This window comes from Eptatretus burgeri, chromosome 1, assembly GCF_056783735.1.
Source record: "Eptatretus burgeri isolate ZD-2024b chromosome 1, Ebu_testis_v1, whole genome shotgun sequence".
In the NCBI taxonomy this organism is placed as follows: domain Eukaryota; kingdom Metazoa; phylum Chordata; class Myxini; order Myxiniformes; family Myxinidae; genus Eptatretus; species Eptatretus burgeri.
Genome location: NC_140961.1, coordinates 83,196,763 through 83,214,189, shown reverse-complemented (window position 1 = coordinate 83,214,189; position 17,427 = coordinate 83,196,763). Strand labels below are relative to the sequence as shown.

Below are 17,427 nucleotides of genomic sequence, written 5' to 3'. Positions count from 1 at the left end.
CCTCAGGCGGTGTGGATTTTGCACCAAATATGGTCACGAAGCATTTCGTTCTGGCTTGGTGCCAAATAAGGGTATGCGTCATTTTCCGCCCAATGGGCGATGCACAGACCAGAGCTGGGGTGGTCCTTTGCAAGAAGGCGGAGCCACGACACACTGTCCATCCAATGAGAGCAGGCGATGGGGGAGCAGACCCGCCCTGAAAAATGATGGGAAAGGAATTGAAGATTGCGTCCCGTCTGCTCGAGTGTGCTTCTGTCTAAGTCTGCGGCTCACTGCATCGAGCACGTCCGAGGCGTCTCGTCTGGTGCATTACTACAAGCAGTTGACAATCTCATCATTGGAGATCACCTTGTCTCGCCGCCTCTGGGTTCGGCTGCCCTGGTCCGTTCTTGGGCGACTGGTGCTCTGGGAAGGTACGGACGTCGAGCAGTGCGAACGTGGCCAGGTAGCCAGCTCGTTCTCTTCCCTCAGCTCATCTTCCCTCTGACCTGAAGGAGCAATAAAGACCTCGAGCTCCATCTCTTTCTGGGTATTTGTATGTGTGTGTGTCCATGGGCCCCATCTATAATAGAATTGTTAAGTGCTTTTTATTGTACATTATTTGCCTTGCTTATTCGGATAACTCTGCCCTTACATGCTCCCCTCGTCCCCCGATTATTGTTAATAAATTCCCCTCTTGTTGAATGTACCAGCTCGTTCTTTGTCATTTCTGCCGTTGGTTTACCACGGTGCATATTGAGGATTAGGAAGGCCGTTGTTGCCGTAGTTGTGCATTTGGACCGACAGGCCACGGTAACCATCCGCTCAGGTTACACGGTTCGAGCACGGTAACAGCTCTTTCCGCTTAACGCCTGTCGAGGGTGTGAATTCCCCGGTAAGCTTTGCCGCATGGGTACTTGGGTGTATTGAAGTTGGTAATTAACCCAACTCCACGCAGTTGAATTATTGGCGATTCATGATCCTGTAATGGACCCGTACCTTCGGACTTATCCGAGGGTCACGACCTAAATTCCGGAGTGTTCGCTGGAGCCGACTCTACCGTTCTCCCTAGCGGTCGTGCTCGCCACCCAGACCTGGCCCCACAACAGTATAATATGTGTGATTCAGGATATAATTTGTCATTTTCATTCAACCTAGAAGACCTACACGATTTTTATCAGTCTCCTAAAGAATAATATTATCCTCGTGATAAGAATCAGGAAATATGTGGAAGCCCAATTAGCAAACAACAAATACACGATTTCGGGAATAGTAAATTATATGATGGTGAAGCATTAGTTTATATGACAAAGAAGGAAGGAAATTGGATAATTATACAAAGTCTAGGAATACAAACTGATTTAACAACAGGAAGATGGGGTGGTATTACTTGTCATCATATTAATCTGTCATAAATTTCTGATACAAAAATGACAGCAAGAAGACTTCAAGAAAATTAAAATTTTTGCATGCAAGGATACCTGCAAGAAAAGGGTGTTCGATTTTACATTCCTTATGAATTGGAACATAGACACTGACAATTTTCAATGAAAAACTGGACTTATACTGATGTTAAAAAACCCACAAATAGAGATTTGATTAAAATATGAAATAAAAATGAACTTCTAAAGGTGATAAAATATAAAACTCTTTTAGAAATAATCAACAAATCTTAATGGTTTCTTATTATGAGAAAATAATTGTGGATTCAAGAGTATCGCAGAATCCATATGAATATATGTATGACATTCTTTCGAGTGAAAGTGGTTCAGGAATAGCAAGGGATGAGGAAGGAGTTGAAGAAACGGAGACAAGAGAGAAGGAGGAGAGGGAGAGGGATGAAAGGGAGAGAATAAATAAATATAAAAATATGGAAACCAGTGAGATTTTTCAAATAACAGAGGTATTACAGAGGCATATGTTCGGTGTGTGGCTCTAAATTCATCTCTCAAAAAATTTCATCATCCTGTGGCTAAAAAGAGTAAATTCATCTCCAAACACAAATGTGGGGGAGATATACAAAAGTTTTTATCAGGAAGTAAATTTACAACTATTGGAATATCAGGTGAATTACATCTACCAGGGTATTCTTTCTCTGGTCCAGGAACAAACTTGACTAAAAGACTAGATGAGGCTGACAATCCTAAACCGTGGAGCAAACCTATCAATATGGTTGATGAAGTGTGCATGAAGCATGATATTGATTGTGGAAATAGCACAACGTTGGAAGAAAAACATGAAGCTGATGGAGAAATGTTGTATCATTTGTCTCTGATACAAAATCCAACCTTGAGAGAAAAAGTTGATATGTTCATCGTGAAGAAGATGATCAGTGCTAAATTGAAACTTGGGCTTGGGAATTTAAAAAAATTATAGGCTCTAATGATGTCATTAATAGTGAAGAGCAATTAGCTGATAAATTACATAAACCAATAATCACAAAGTTTCATAGAAGGAAGGTTTATTCCAAGGAAGTTGATTATATCTGGTCCGCTGATTTAATTGAACTAAATAATGATAAGGGGTACAAGTATGCTTTAACCATTATTGATTTGAGGAGTAGATATGAGTGAGTTGTCCCTTTGAAAAACAAAACAGGTAATGCTCTTATGTCAGCTTTCCAACAGATATTCAATTAAAGCAAGAGAAAACCGAAAAAATTGTGGACTGATGAGGGTACAGAGTTCTACAACAAAACATTTATGAATTCTCTTCAAAATAACATAATATTATACAGCACCTTTAATGAAGGAAAAGCAGTTGTTATTGAGCGATTCAATTGCACTTTAAAAGAGAGACTATATAAAAAATTCACTCAACTCTGTTCTCAACAATGGTTATATTTAATTCAGGACATTGTAGATAAGTATAATGATACGATTCACACCTCAACGAATATTAAATCATCAGAAACATTTACAAAATGAGAATATGAAAAAGAGATTAATGTCTGAAAGCCTAAGTTCAAAGTTGGTGATATAGTAAGAATATTTTGTAGGTGGAAATCTCATTTTGAAAAAGGTTAGACTAAGCGATGGACAAATGAACTTTTTAAAATCATTGATGTAATAGATACAGTTCCTTAGACTTATAAGGTACATGATTTATAAGGGGAAGAGATTTTAGGTTGATTTTATTCACAGGAATTATAAAAGACAAAGATAAATCGAAAAAAAAAGAATTTTTTGACTCCACCCATTTTTAACTCCACACCTTTTTGACTCCACCCATTTTTAACTCCACCCACACAAGCCACACCCACACAAGCCAAACCCACACAAGCTCCACCCACAAAAGCCCCACCCACAAAAGCCACATCCATACAATCTTCACCCCACACAAGCCTCACCCACCCACACAAGCCCCATCCACCCACAAAGCCCCACCCACAAAAGCCACATCCACACAATCCCCACACCACACAAGCCCCACCCACCCACACAAGCCCCACCCACCCACAAAGCCCCATCCACAAAAGCCACATCCACACAATCCCCACCCCACACAAGCTCCACCCACGCAAACACCACCCACATAAGCCACATCCACAGCCATCATATCTACATAATTAGTGAATAGTTAATTAGTTCCCCACACATAACATATTCATTTAATTTTTTTTTTTTTGCTCCATCCACACAAACCACATCCACACAAACACCATACACACAAGCTCCACTCACACCAGCCCCACCCATCCACACAAGCTCCATCCACGCAAACCCCACCCACCCACCAAGGGTGTCGATCCAAGCCAAAATGTTGGGGGGGGGGGAGGACAGGTAACTGGACCCTTCTCCCAAGGTGTGCCCAGGCAATAGATCACCACAACAACTGCTCCCCACGAATCGATTAGGCGACATGAACAATGGACTGCAACGTTTTTTTCAGTTCCAGATATGGTATATTAATTCAGTGTATTAATACAGGTACACATACAGGTACATATACTGTACTGTATTTATCTAAATAGAGTGTAATGGTTCGGAACATTGGAAATGAACGTATTTGCCAACTCGTAGGGATCCAGTGCTGCCAACCGATCACTGTGGACGTGGCAAACGATGAGATGGTTCGGTCTTTGTTGACTCATCGTACTTCTCAGCCAGGTTTTCAGACACCTGAGTGCACTGAAGGAGCGCTCCGCCGAGCAGGAGCGTGCTGGGGAGATCATGAGCAATCCAAACAACCGTTCAACCTGCGGGAACAATTGGCGCACCTCCAGTACCATATTTTGAAAGGTGGCTTGGTAATCCTGAATACAGGAACCAGTGTACTGCTTCTTGAAGAAGAGCAATTCTTCTTCCAGACTCTCTCACAATTCTGGATAAATGATAATGGTGTCAGGGTCATACTCTCCAGAGAGTAAAATCTTTGCGTGGCTGCCATACCATTGCAAGTCTGTAGTGGTGAAGTAGGTAGTCATGTTCGAAGTAGCTGAATCAAGCGCCGCGAAGTATTCTGCTCTATACACGTCTTCAGCCATCGAAAACTCGTGGGGTGGCGCCTCAGTATCCAATCTACGAGGAGATCTGCTCTTCCTAGGAACAGCAAAAGGATCAATGCCATGTTCTTCCATCTCTTTCTCTACGTGGACGAATGTGTCATGGAAGGCCTCATTGCTGCGAAGGTGCTGCAGCTGCTCTTTCACACTCTCGCCCAAATGTAGCATACCCGCTACAGTCTGCGTTGGCGCTTGCAGGGCTCTGGTAAACCCTTCTATGCACTGTAAGAGCGGTAGCGATGCATGCAGACTGAGAAAAACCTTCCCAGTCGCAAGGTTTCCTCGAATGCCACTTGCATTTAAAAAAGACTATAAAAAAATTCACTCAACTCTGTTTTCAACAATTGTTATGTTTGAGCCGTATGTTTAAGCCAGTGTTTGAGCCGAACTCTGCGGAGGCCTTCTCGAGTGCATCCAAAATGGACCCGAAGTTCTGGACGACTGCGTGAACATCATTCGCACGAGTGAGCCACCGCATAGGGCAAATTGGTTTCAGTCCGGTTGATGAGGCGGAGATGCCATCAGAGTGCAAATTGAGGTACATGTGTTTGAACTTTCCAAACTGTGAATACAGTTTGCCAAGTTCCTGCACACAGTCTAAAGCATCTCGAATGAAGTTTGCACTCGCCATCGCCTTTGAAGTGATCAGGTGAGTGATGTGCGCGCCGCAGTGGACGTATTTCGCAAGTGGCTGAACCTTCTTCACTTCAGCTTGGCATCTGAGGTATCATCCTGACATATTGCTGGCGACATTGTACATTTGTCCACGGAGATTTGTAATAGACAGCTGTAATCTCAGTAGCGCGTCTTTTAATATCATAGCAATAGCAACTCCCGTGGTCGTGTTTATTTCGTACAAGCCAATGAGATCCTCCTTAACGTCGAGGTCTGATCCCACGTATCTGATGTATATTGTCTCTTGCTCTATGCCACGGATATCTTGTGTTCCATCCACTATCACCGCGAACTGGACCGACTGCTCATTGATGTCTTTGCATATTTCTCTCAACACAGCGTGACTCATTTTTGACAATATCTCGTTTGGAATTTCAACGCTTGTGTAATTTGTTGTTTGTTTCAACCAGTTGGCCCGGTTTGCATCATCTTCAGACCGTAGGCTCAGTAACTTCTTGAAGTTTCCCTCCGAGGCATCTTTACCTCTAATCGCACAACCTTCTTCTGCGAGATAATCTTGACAAGAGCTTTCCGGGTGAGGATTTGATCGTCTTTGATCCGAGTTTCTATCTGTGAGCGCACGTCGGTCTAATTGAGGGCGTTGATTTTTTCCACGGCGATAGCGTGCGGCTTGCTTTTCTGGTGAGTGTGGAATTTCTCTAAGGCCTTCTTCTAGTTGCAGAAACCACTCCTAATGAACGTGTCTTCGATGCTACCTGAGCAAGCGCCGAACAGCCTCTAACTACTTGCACTCACGCATGTATAGCACAAAACCTTACCGAGTCGCTCGGCGAAATGAAGCCATGGGAAGTCTTTGAACCATTTCGCTTGAAATTTCAGCGTTCGGTTAGCCAGAGTCTGAGTTGGGATCGAATCCGGATCTGGTTGATGTAGCTTGAGGACTTCAGGACACTCATCATCATCACTCATGGAAACAGCTGCACGAACTGCCGAATCAGATGTCGCAATGGCGGGAGGCAAGGGGGGATCCGTCCAAACCTCGTCAGTCGGGTCTTTCGCCTTCACCTATTTTGAAGGACGGAAAAAGTCCAGGATCTTGGTATTTTGCTTCTCCATGTTAGGCGTCTAATGACCTGTGCCCCGTTCTGTAGTATTCTGTAGCACAGATGCTCAACGTAGGTACCTACTGGAAATTCCTAGTTTCGTTTTCAGCCATGTACACTGTATGAGTGTGAGCGACAGAGCTGCCGCCAGTGGTTGTGAGCGGCCAGAAGAAGAGAGTTGTAGAAGAGAGAGTGCATATAGGAGGCGACGGTAGTGTACATCATGTACACTACCATCGCCCCCTATATGCACCATACAGTACATGTGCAGTACATGAGGTATATCTACAGCATGGGGCTGAACGGAATAATGACAAGGATAGCAACAAAGGCTTATCGCTGCGTACCAACAGCAACTGCTTGAGTTTTTTGCATTTTTCAAATAGGCATGGGACTCGAAATGTGGGGGGGGGGACAGAATATACTCTGTCCCCCCTGGTAAAAAAGTGGGAGGGACATGTCCCCCCAGTCTCCCCCCACCCGGGATCGACGCCCAAGCTGCCCCCACAAACCCCTTCCACACAAGCCCCACCCCACACAAGCCCACCCCACACAAGCCCCACCCCACAAAGCTCCACCCACACAAGCCCAACCCACCCACACAAGCCCCACCCATGCAAACCACACCCACCTTCACAAACCCCATACACACAAGCTTCACACACACAAGCCCCAACCCACACAAGCCCCACCCACCCAGACAAGCCCCACCCATCCACACAAGCCCCACCCATCCACACAAGCTCCACCCATCCACACAAGCCCCACCCACCCACACAAGCCCCACCCACGCAAACCACACCCACCTTCACAAACCCCATACACACAAGCTTCACACACACAAGCCCAAACCCACACAAGCCCCACCCATCCACACAAGCCCCACCCATCCACACAAGCTCCACCCATCCACACAAGCCCCACCCACCCACACAAGCCCCACCCCACTGTGCGCCCCACCTTTGACCCACCACCCCCCTCATCCCACCCCCACCCTTCCCCACACACACACGAGGAGAGAGGGGAGATGGATGAGGGGGGTGGTGGGTTGTTGGGGGAGCACACCTCCCCCCCCGCCCCCCGCTTTCCCTTTTACATCTCCTTTATTCTTTTCTTGTAATTCAAAATCACATAATTATATGGAAAGCATTTATAATTAATATAAACAAAAGTAATAAAAATAAACAAAATCTTCTTTCGCAGCAGTCTGGTGGTTTGTTTTGGTTTTGAAACTCGATCAACATATTCTGTTCACAACAAAGAGTGAAAAACAATTAGGGTTTATGAAGATGATTACATTCTGATATGAATAAAATAATAAATATAACATTTACATCCAGAAGATAGAGTGTCGTGTCAGATTCCTCCAGAAGATTAAGTTGTGTGTTTGGTTCATCCAGACAGGTGTTTAAACTGACATAATAATAATAATAATGAGTCAAAGACACACACACATACACACACACACACACACACACACACACACACACACACACACACACACACACACACACACACACACAAACACACACACACGCATAAACACAAATACACACATACACACACGGAGACAGAGACAGAGTGATAAGGGACATTTTCACAAAAGTGGGTCAGGTAACGGTAAAGACTGTCCGAGAATTTTTATCAAGCATATATTGCCCAGTCAGTGCAGAATCCTTATGGTGATCCTGCGTGGCTGACATCATTTGAACATTTTTCTCGGCCTTATAAGGGGTTCAAGCACTATTTCGAGAATATCAAAGAAAGTTGATTTTTGAGTTTGGTCTTTACCGTTACCTGACCCGCTTTTGTGAAAATGTCCCATAATTTCTCACCTTTGACTCGGGTCATTCAAGATCAAAGTTAGTGAGAAAATTTATTGCAATCCAAGAAAAAATATCATTCAGTTCAATTCGAAACGAACAAATGTCTTCAAGGAAGTCATTCATTTTTATCCACTCCTCGTGTAATTCAAATAACTCATTTTCAACATCAGTTATCAATGATGTTCTTGTTGGGGACAATCTGTTAGAAAAAGACATTCAATAATTATTGGTTGTATTGTGATTCAATTGTGTTTTAAACAATAAATAATGAATTGCGTTGAGAATCTCACCCGTCATCTTGCGAAAACGATTGATCTGCAAGGTTGTAGTAATAATCTGAATGCTTCATATTGAAAATAAAACACGCTCGGCACACAAGTTGGTTTAAATAAGCAACTTGATGACGTAATGGGAAATTACAGAACATTGGTTTTTTCATGGTGTGTCCCACATAGGAAATGACCGGAATTTTTTGGGCTTGGTTCGGGCGAGGCAGCTTGGCTGACTTCAAACTGACTCATTTTAACACGAAAATGAAACATCTTGCTTTGAATGCTTTTGATGACGTTGAAAAGATTTTAATGACGTTAAAAACGTTTGATTTTGAATGACGTTGAAAAGCTGTTTTTAGCTAAACTTTGTTCTGTTAGTGTTCTGATGATTTAAGATATAACCAGGAGAGACATGGGCACAGAATACTTCCTCATTTTCACGGCACGACTGTGCTCTTAAAAGCACTTCCCCATTTTACAAAACCGAAGGAGGAATAAACTTTTCTTTCGTGCTTGAAGAGATAAAGTGAATATACTCGATGGTGATGAATGTAAGAGGAAAATTAAGTTATTCCCCAAAGTGGAACATGGACAAATATACATTGGTTCACTCTTTGAGTGGAATGAAAATATGAAAGGGAAGAAGTGCTTTAATCAGTAAGTCTCAATTTTACATTTGCTTGTATGGGAGAGGGCGTAATTTCACTGTAAAGGCTGTGTTTGAGATGGCTGATCTCTCAGAAACAACGAGGTCAGAAAAATTACCTGGACTGCTTCAGCAGGTCCTGACTTGTCTGTGGGCAACACATGCTAATGATGTGGGTCAAATTAGAAGCATGCACCCAGTAAAGATCAATATAGATACATAAAAGAAGCTGTCTCACAAACCGCAATCCCCATTGCATCCAGAAGTGGAAGCAGGGATAGCCCCCATAGTAGAAGCACTATTGAAGCAATGAACGATTATTCCCACAGTCAGTCAATGTAATACGCCGATCTTACCTGTGTGAAAACCAGGAAAGTCAACTTGGATGTTTCTAGAGGACCTGAGGGCGGTGAATGAGACTGTGATCCCTGCCTACCCCATCATAGCGAATCCAGCTACCATTCTAGCAAGTATCCCAAGTAATACTACCCATTTCAAGGTAAAAGATCTTTGTTCAGCTTTTTTCAGTGTACCGATAGCCCCTGAGTTGCAATTCCTTTTTGCATTCACGTATCAACGAAGATAATATACTTGAATGTGCTTCCATAAGGATACACCGGGAGTCCCACTCTGTTCTCTCGAGCATTGAAAGACGACCTAGATGATGTAGTTTTTCCCAGCTGATCCACATTTATCCAATATGTTGACGACCTGCTTATCTGTTCAGCGTCAAAGGAAGCATGTGAACAAGATACTTTGACGCTGTTGTGGGCCTTAGCAGAGAAGGGGCACAAAGCCTCGAAAGCCAAATTGCAGGTTTGCCAGGAGGAGGTAAAATATTTGGGGCACATCTTGAAGGGGGATACCAGGCGTGTCTCGCCAGAGTGTATATCTGCAATACTAAAGCTGCCCAAGCCAGCTACCGCTAAATAGATGAGGTCTTTTCTCAGGACGATAGGCCATTGCAGGCAGTGGATACCTGACTATGCAGCCTTAGTGCGCCCCCTGCTGGAAATTGGTTTGGCGAGCATGCCCAATCCACTGACATGGATGCAAGAAGCAGACGAGACTTTTGTGACGCTGTCGCGGCTCTGTCCTCTGCTCCTGCTTTCGGTATATCGAACTCTGAAAAACGTTTCCATTTGTACGCAAATGAGAGTCGGGGCTTTGCGCAATCGGTGCTGGCTCAGAGGCAAGGAAATAAGTTACAGCCCATCACCCATTACAGTACTAAATTGGATCCAGAGGCGCAATGATTCCCATCCTGTTTAAGAGCAGTGGCAGCCGCTTCGCTCGCAGTGCAGGCAACAGAACCACTCATCGCGGGACACACTTTGATTATCATGGTGCCGCACACAGTCACCGCTGTGCTGTTAAAAACAACAACACCTGTCGGCCTCGCGGGCAACGACACACAAACTCTCACTCACAGCTCCACCGAACATTACGATTAGAAGGTGCCCGCCATTGAATCCTGCTAGTTTGCTGCCGGTAGAACTGAATGCAGATCCTCATTATTGTGAGGAGGTGATCGTGCATACGTGTCTACCATGTCCTGATTTGAGAGACACACCAATCAAAAATTCTGAGTTGATTCTATATGTCGACGATTCTTCATCGCGGGCACCAGATGGATTACTATTAACAGGCTATGCAGTTTGCTCTGATCACAAAGTAATTGAAAAGGGAAGATTGGCTGCGAACTGCTCCGCACAGCAAGCAGTGCTGTTCGCCCTTACTCGTGCATGCTGCCTAGCTGAAGGCCAAATAGTGACAATTTACACCGATTCCAGATATGCATTTGGCACTGTACACAAATTCTGAGCCCTCTGGTGTGAGAGGGGGTTTATAACATCATCAGGTGCACGGGTGAAGAATGGAACATGGATTGCGAACCTGCTGGAGGCGACACTTCTGCCTCACCAAATTGCAGTGGTCAAATGTGATGCCCACACGGGCGGATCTGATGATGTCTCACGGGAAATGCGAGGGCAGATGTAGCTGCCAAGGCTGCTGCCGCCACCTCCAATGCTTTATTGGTATCACAATATGTATTAACACCAGCGGCAACGCCAACCCTTGATGACGTGAACACTCTACAAGCAGCTGTTAGTACTACATAAAGGGATTTGTGGATAATGGCTGGATGTGAATTTGATAATGGATCCAAACTATGGAGATCACCTGATGGTTGAGTGGTGGCACCAAAAGCTCTGCTACCCTGGCTCGCACATTTAGCGCATGTGGCCTGGCATACCAGCAAAGGGGGGATGTGTGCTTCTATTGGGAAGCAATGGTTTGCCCCAGGATTTAGTCCAATTGCAGAACAGTATTGTAGGACCTGTCACGTTTGCCAACAGCACAATCCAACAAGGGGGGCAGAATGAATTTCTAAAGAATAAACTGGCCAAGATTTATGAACAGACTGGATTGAAATAGCCAGATGCACTGCCCATTGCCCTCATGACTATGAGATCTACCACGAATCGGAAAACTGGCTTATCTCCGCATGAGATTCTCATGGGAATACCTATGAGACTACCACACTCACCTCCATTAACTGTAAAATAAATGAACGTGCAGCAAATGGACGACACGTTGCTAGCTTTCTGTTTCTCCCTGAATCATGCTGTGAGGACCTTCTATGGGCAGGTGAAGCAAGCCTTGCCTGAGCCTGCCACATCTGCTCACCACAACTTCAAGCCGGGAGACCTGGTTTATGTGAGCATTTACAAAAGAAAGAACTCTCTTCAAGCACGGTGGTGCGGGCTGTTCCAGATACTACTAACTACCCACACAGCTGTGAAGTGTAAAGGGAGAGCAACATGGATTCACGCCACACACTGCAAGCTGGCATGCGGCCAGAAGGAGCCCGAGGAGAATGCTGCTTCCTGATCACTTTGATGATTCTTTTTATTGCAGGGATACTTTTGCTACTGGCTGCAATTTGTACAGTGTGGACATAATTGGTAAGGCCGATAAGTACTAGTGATCAAAGTCATTTTTGTGTTCCCCATCCAAGTGCCTGTCACACTGCCTGCCGAGCTAACCACATAGCACCCACAGACCGGAGAAGCTTAATGGGCAAAGTGGAAGCAGATAAGGGTTCAAACAGAATGGAGTTGCGGAGGAGTGTCGGGGCACCCTTGCACCCACAGGGACTACATGGGATAAATACTTATCTGGCTCTCTCTCATAACCACGCTAATATAAGGCTTTGAATAAAACTAATTGCTGGGTCTGCACTGAAATACCTCACTCAGCAGTTAGCGGGATACCTCTGTTGGCAATACCATTTGATCTGAGTGAGTGGTGTGGATACTGTGCTAAGTGGAAAGAATGGAATGAACAGGATAATAACACTAACCACCACATCGTTACTGATAGGAATGGGAATTGCCTGCTGCAACGGAACTTCAGTAACTAGTTTTGGCCAAGTTTAAATTTGTGTAAGATACCTCCATATTTTGTGGTGGAACATGTGAAGGGAAAACCGAATCTATGCCTGGTGCAAGAGGCATGGGGAGAAAGAATGTTCAGAAAATCTGAATGCAGTAACTATGTCTATAAAAATCACACAATGCGACCACAAGTGGCTTTAAATAATACCTATTTTGTGTGCGGAAACCGAGCCTATCCATGGCTTCCAGTTAACTGGACCGGATCATGTTACTTGTCATTGATTGTGCCGCACATGCACCTGCTAAAGAATTCATCTTTTGAACATTTGAAACGGGGTAAACGGAGTTTTACATCAACTGAATTGTTCTTCATGATTCTCATTCCTCACTACGGGGTAGGACAAACGCCTGTGGGGCTGGCAGAGTTAGCTGCCTCACTCGAGTTACTTGCAAATAAAACTGCCGTGGGCACGGTTGGTATTAATTCAGAGGTGGTCGCCCTGTGCGCGGTCGCAATGCAAAACCGAGTTGTCCTTGATCTCATCCTCATGCGTCAGGGTGGAACATGGGTGTTAATTGAATCTGAATGTTTCACATATATCCCCAATAACTCAGAGCAAATTACCAGCATAGCTGACAATATTAAGCAAGAAAGAGCTATGTTTCATGATTATTTTACTAAGGATGGGCTTTATTCCTGGTTTGAAGGGATTTTCGGAAAATGGGGAACTACTCTGTTACGCTGGGTCTCTGTGGGATTATTATGGATTGTCATTATTGTCGTGCTTGTTAAATGCACCACAACCACATTGCCTACATTGATTGTTTCTTGTTTAAAGAGGAATGCTGCTACTAAGGTAATGGTGGTCCAACCGCCACCTTCCTATTTCGATTCTGAAGTCGAGTCCTACAACTCTAATGAGATCATACTTGAAGTTGGAAATCCATGAGTCAACACAATGAGTGCGTTCAATGTTTATGGGATTGTCCTTCCACTGTACTCATCTGCTTTGTTCCCAAAACCCCACATAGGTGCATTGAATCAGCTGTGCAGCCCAAAGTGGTAGCCCTCTACTATATCGGACTAAGGGCCAACTGGAGTCTCATACCAGCCTAAAAGCTGTACAACCACCTGAAGCTACCTGCTCCAAAGGACAGAAAAGGCTGAAAGGGACTGAGCTCTACAATGTGTGCTGGGAAGGTGACTGCCAGGAAAATGGACACACTCGTGCGCGGAAATGTATTTCCAATTGACAAAACCTTTAACCTTGAGTTGTGTTGCCTTGAAGGCAACAAAGGGGGGACTGATGGGGAAATATTCCTTTTTAAACAAGTTGTCTTTTATTTTAATGTACTCACTGTTTATTTTTACCGATGTACTCACTGCTCTTAATATAAACAATTCCTTATGTTCAGTTATTCATTTCTTTGTATTGAAAAGTATATAATCACATTGCCTTAAACCAAGTATATTTACCAGGACCTGTAACCTAATGTGTTATCTCCCTCCTCTCCTCCACTCCCTTCCTGTCTGCTTGTGGTATCTTGTTTAACAACCTTTTAAGGAGTAAAATGCCTTTCTCGTGTGAAACCAGTCTCACCAAGGCCAGCTGTAGGTCATCATGACCAAACTTCTCTCTCTCTCTCTCTCTCTCTCTCTCTCTCTCTCTCTCTCTCTCTCTCTCTCTCTCTCTCTCTCTCTCTCTCTCTCTCTCTCTCTCTCTCTCTCTCTCTCTCTCTCTCTCTCTCTCTCTCTCTCTCTCTCTCTCTCTCTCTCTCTCTCTCTCTCTCTCTCTCTCTCTCTCTCTCTCTCTCTCTCTCTCTCTCTCTCTCTCTCTTTCTCTCTTTCTCTCTTTCTCTCTTTCTCTCTTTCTCTCTTTCTCTCTTTCTCTCTTTCTCTCTTTCTCTCTTTCTCTCTTTCTCTCTTTCTCTCTTTCTCTCTTTCTCTCTTTCTCTCTTTCTCTCTTTCTCTCTTTCTCTCTTTCTCTCTTTCTCTCTTTCTCTCTTTCTCTCTTTCTCTCTTTCTCTCTTTCTCTCTTTCTCTCTTTCTCTCTTTCTCTCTTTCTCTCTTTCTCTCTTTCTCTCTTTCTCTCTTTCTCTCTTTCTCTCTTTCTCTCTTTCTCTCTTTCTCTCTTTCTCTCTTTCTCTCTTTCTCTCTTTCTCTCTTTCTCTCTTTCTCTCTTTCTCTCTTTCTCTCTTTCTCTCTTTCTCTCTTTCTCTCTTTCTCTCTTTCTCTCTTTCTCTCTTTCTCTCTTTCTCTCTTTCTCTCTTTCTCTCTCTCCTCCACTCCTCCCAAGGCATATATATATATATATATATATATATATATATATATATATATATATATATATATATATATATATATATATATATATATATATATATATATCGGAAAATGTAAGCTTAGTTTAGTGCAAATCATTGTGGATGTTACCACATCTCAGTGTTTTGGACTCCATAATACTGCGTAATAAATGTTCTTAGATCAAATATACTTTCCTTGTGGACAGTGGATTACACTGAACAACAAAAATTTTTTACTGGAGATGTGTAAAGTGATTTAGACTAATTTGGGTATGCTGATTTCAAAAATCATAACCGTTTTGCTGTATCACGTCAGGATTTTCAGTAACAGAAATATTCCCATTGCCTAGAAGTCAGGATTTCAATGAAATTTACAAAAATTCATTTATTCATTTATTTCATCATGAATGCTTCAAAATTATAGAAATTACAGAAAAACTCCACTAGAATGTAATTAAAAATGCTTTAGGCATTTGGCTTTGCGTTTGTGCTGCTCTGTGTCAGTTTCACGATGCAGGAACCAGCAGAAATCACCCATCATGTTCGGGTTGTGCCGCCCTTGGTAACGCGTCTCCATGAGTGAAATCTCTTGGTGGAATCGCTCGCCGTGCTCGTCCGAGACTGCTCCCAAGTTGTCAGGGAAGAAGTTCAGGTGCTGGTGTAGGAAATGGATTTTCAGGGACATCCTGGAGCCAAGTTTCCTGAAGGACTCCAGCAGCTGCTGCACTATTTCTTCATAGTTGTCCGCGCGCTCGTTCCCCAGAAGTTGTCCATCACAGCTTTGAAGCTCCTCCACGCTGCCAGCTCTTTGGGGTTTAGAGTTGTCGGAAAAGTTTCGTCCTTCATAATCTGTCGGATTTGCGGTCCAACAAAGACACCAGCCTTGATATTGGCCTCCGACAAGGTGTTGCCAAACTTTTCCTTGAGGTATAAAAACCCACGCCCATTCAGATCCATTGCCCGTACAAAACTTTTCATCAAGCCGAGCTTTATGTGGAGTGGTGGAAGGAAAACCTTGGCTGGGTCGACAAGGGCGACATGCTTCACGTTGTGTCGACCAGGTACATGCTCTTTTCGCTCTTCCCAATCTTTCTTCGTCCAGTGATTCTTGTCGTCTCTGCTATCCCAGAGACAAAGGAAGCACATGTATTTCGTGTAGCCTGACTGCAGCCCTAACAACAGCGCCACCACTTTCAAGTCTCCGCAGATGTGCCAGTTGAAGTCATTGTACTTGATGGAATCAAGCAGCTGCCGCATAGTCTCATAGGTCTCTGTCATGCCGAACGCGTGAGCCAGTGGGACCGATGGTTTCTCGTTGCCATTGTGGAGCAAAACAGCCTTCAAGCTGTTCTTCCCGAGTCGATGAAGAGGCGCCAGTCTGCAGGATCGTGATCACACCCAAGTTCTTTCAACAGACCGTTGATGTCACTGCAGAATGTCATCGTGTCTTCCATCTCAAAGAACTCAGCCATGTCTCTGTGACGTGCTCTGAACAAGGATATCTTGGTGTTAGGTTCAAGTAGATTCCACTGCTGCAGCCTTGATCCAAGCAGCTCTGCCTTCGCCTTTGACAGCGAGAGATCTCTTACAAGATCATTTAAGTCTCCCCTGGTTCAGAAGGTGTGATTCTTGAGTGTCGGGTTCAAAAGGTTCATCATCACCATCCTCTTCACCACTGCTTACAGCTATGTTCTGATCAGCTGGAGGTGTTGGAACGGGGTTCTCGTCATCATGAGGCACAGGTTCTACGAGCAGAGACGCAGTCAGCGTACTTGATGTGACCTTTATTCTTCTTGTTGAAGCCGGCGATGCTTGTGCAGCAGAAATAACAATCATCATGATGATTCTGCGGCTCACGCCATATCATGGGCACCGCAAATGGCATGCTCGCGCGCTTGCCCACCAACCACTGAGTCAAGGTTGTGTGACAGCTTGTGCACCAGATGTGTGGTGCCCAGCTCTGTTCTTGGTCCCCCACCTTACACCCGAAGTAGTGAAAGTAGGCGGCCTTCATTTTCACTGCTGTAGATATACTTCGCTGTTGATCTTTTTTGGTATACCGACCACAGACATAACAGAAGTTGTCAGGATGATTGGTACAGGAACGCCTACTCATCTTTATCTGAAAGAAAGAAATATAACACAAGTTAACAACAATTGTACGAAATAGACATGTTAAAGACATATGTAAATTTCATTGAAATCCTGACGTGATACAGCAAAACGGTTATGATTTTTGAAATCAGCGTACCCAAATTAGTCTTAATCACTTTACACATCTCCAGTAAAAAAAAAATTTTGAAATTTGTTGTTCAGTGTTATTTGTGTATTGTGAAATTGAGTAAATAGTATTTACAACGAGTCAGTTTATAAATTATACAGCAGATGCATTGAATAAGGCCATTTATTACCGTCAAAAGGGTGTGTTTTAATTTCGCCAAACATCCAAATTTTACTCTTGCACTGCCTGGGCATTCCCTTACGATGCATGCAAAGTTTCAGGCTGCTCGGTCTTATAGTTTTGGAGTTATGGAGGACACACAAACACACACACACACACACACACACACACACACACACACACACACACTTATTAGTATAGATTACATGCTCGTGAATTGCAGTCTGTGTTGGCTCAACCCTGCTTTCCCCAGAATAAACTTGCAATGCATAACCTGCTTGTTGTTCTGTCTGGCGTGATGTTGTCAACCTGGCGACTTTTTGTTCCACTTTTGTAGGTTAACAGATTTTCTTCT

At 43.9% G+C, this 17,427-nt stretch overlaps 1 long non-coding RNA gene across 2 annotated transcripts in view; it reads left to right on the top strand.

Annotated features, from left to right (window-relative positions):
* Window positions 1–17,427, top strand: part of LOC147034861 (uncharacterized) — a 208,592-nt gene that overhangs the window by 56,405 nt on the left and 134,760 nt on the right. For both annotated transcript variants that reach the window (XR_015060580.1, XR_015060584.1), the window contains one exon: window positions 13,400–13,568. This is a non-coding gene — a long non-coding RNA (uncharacterized LOC147034861). The remainder of the gene's footprint in view (window positions 1–13,399; window positions 13,569–17,427) is intronic.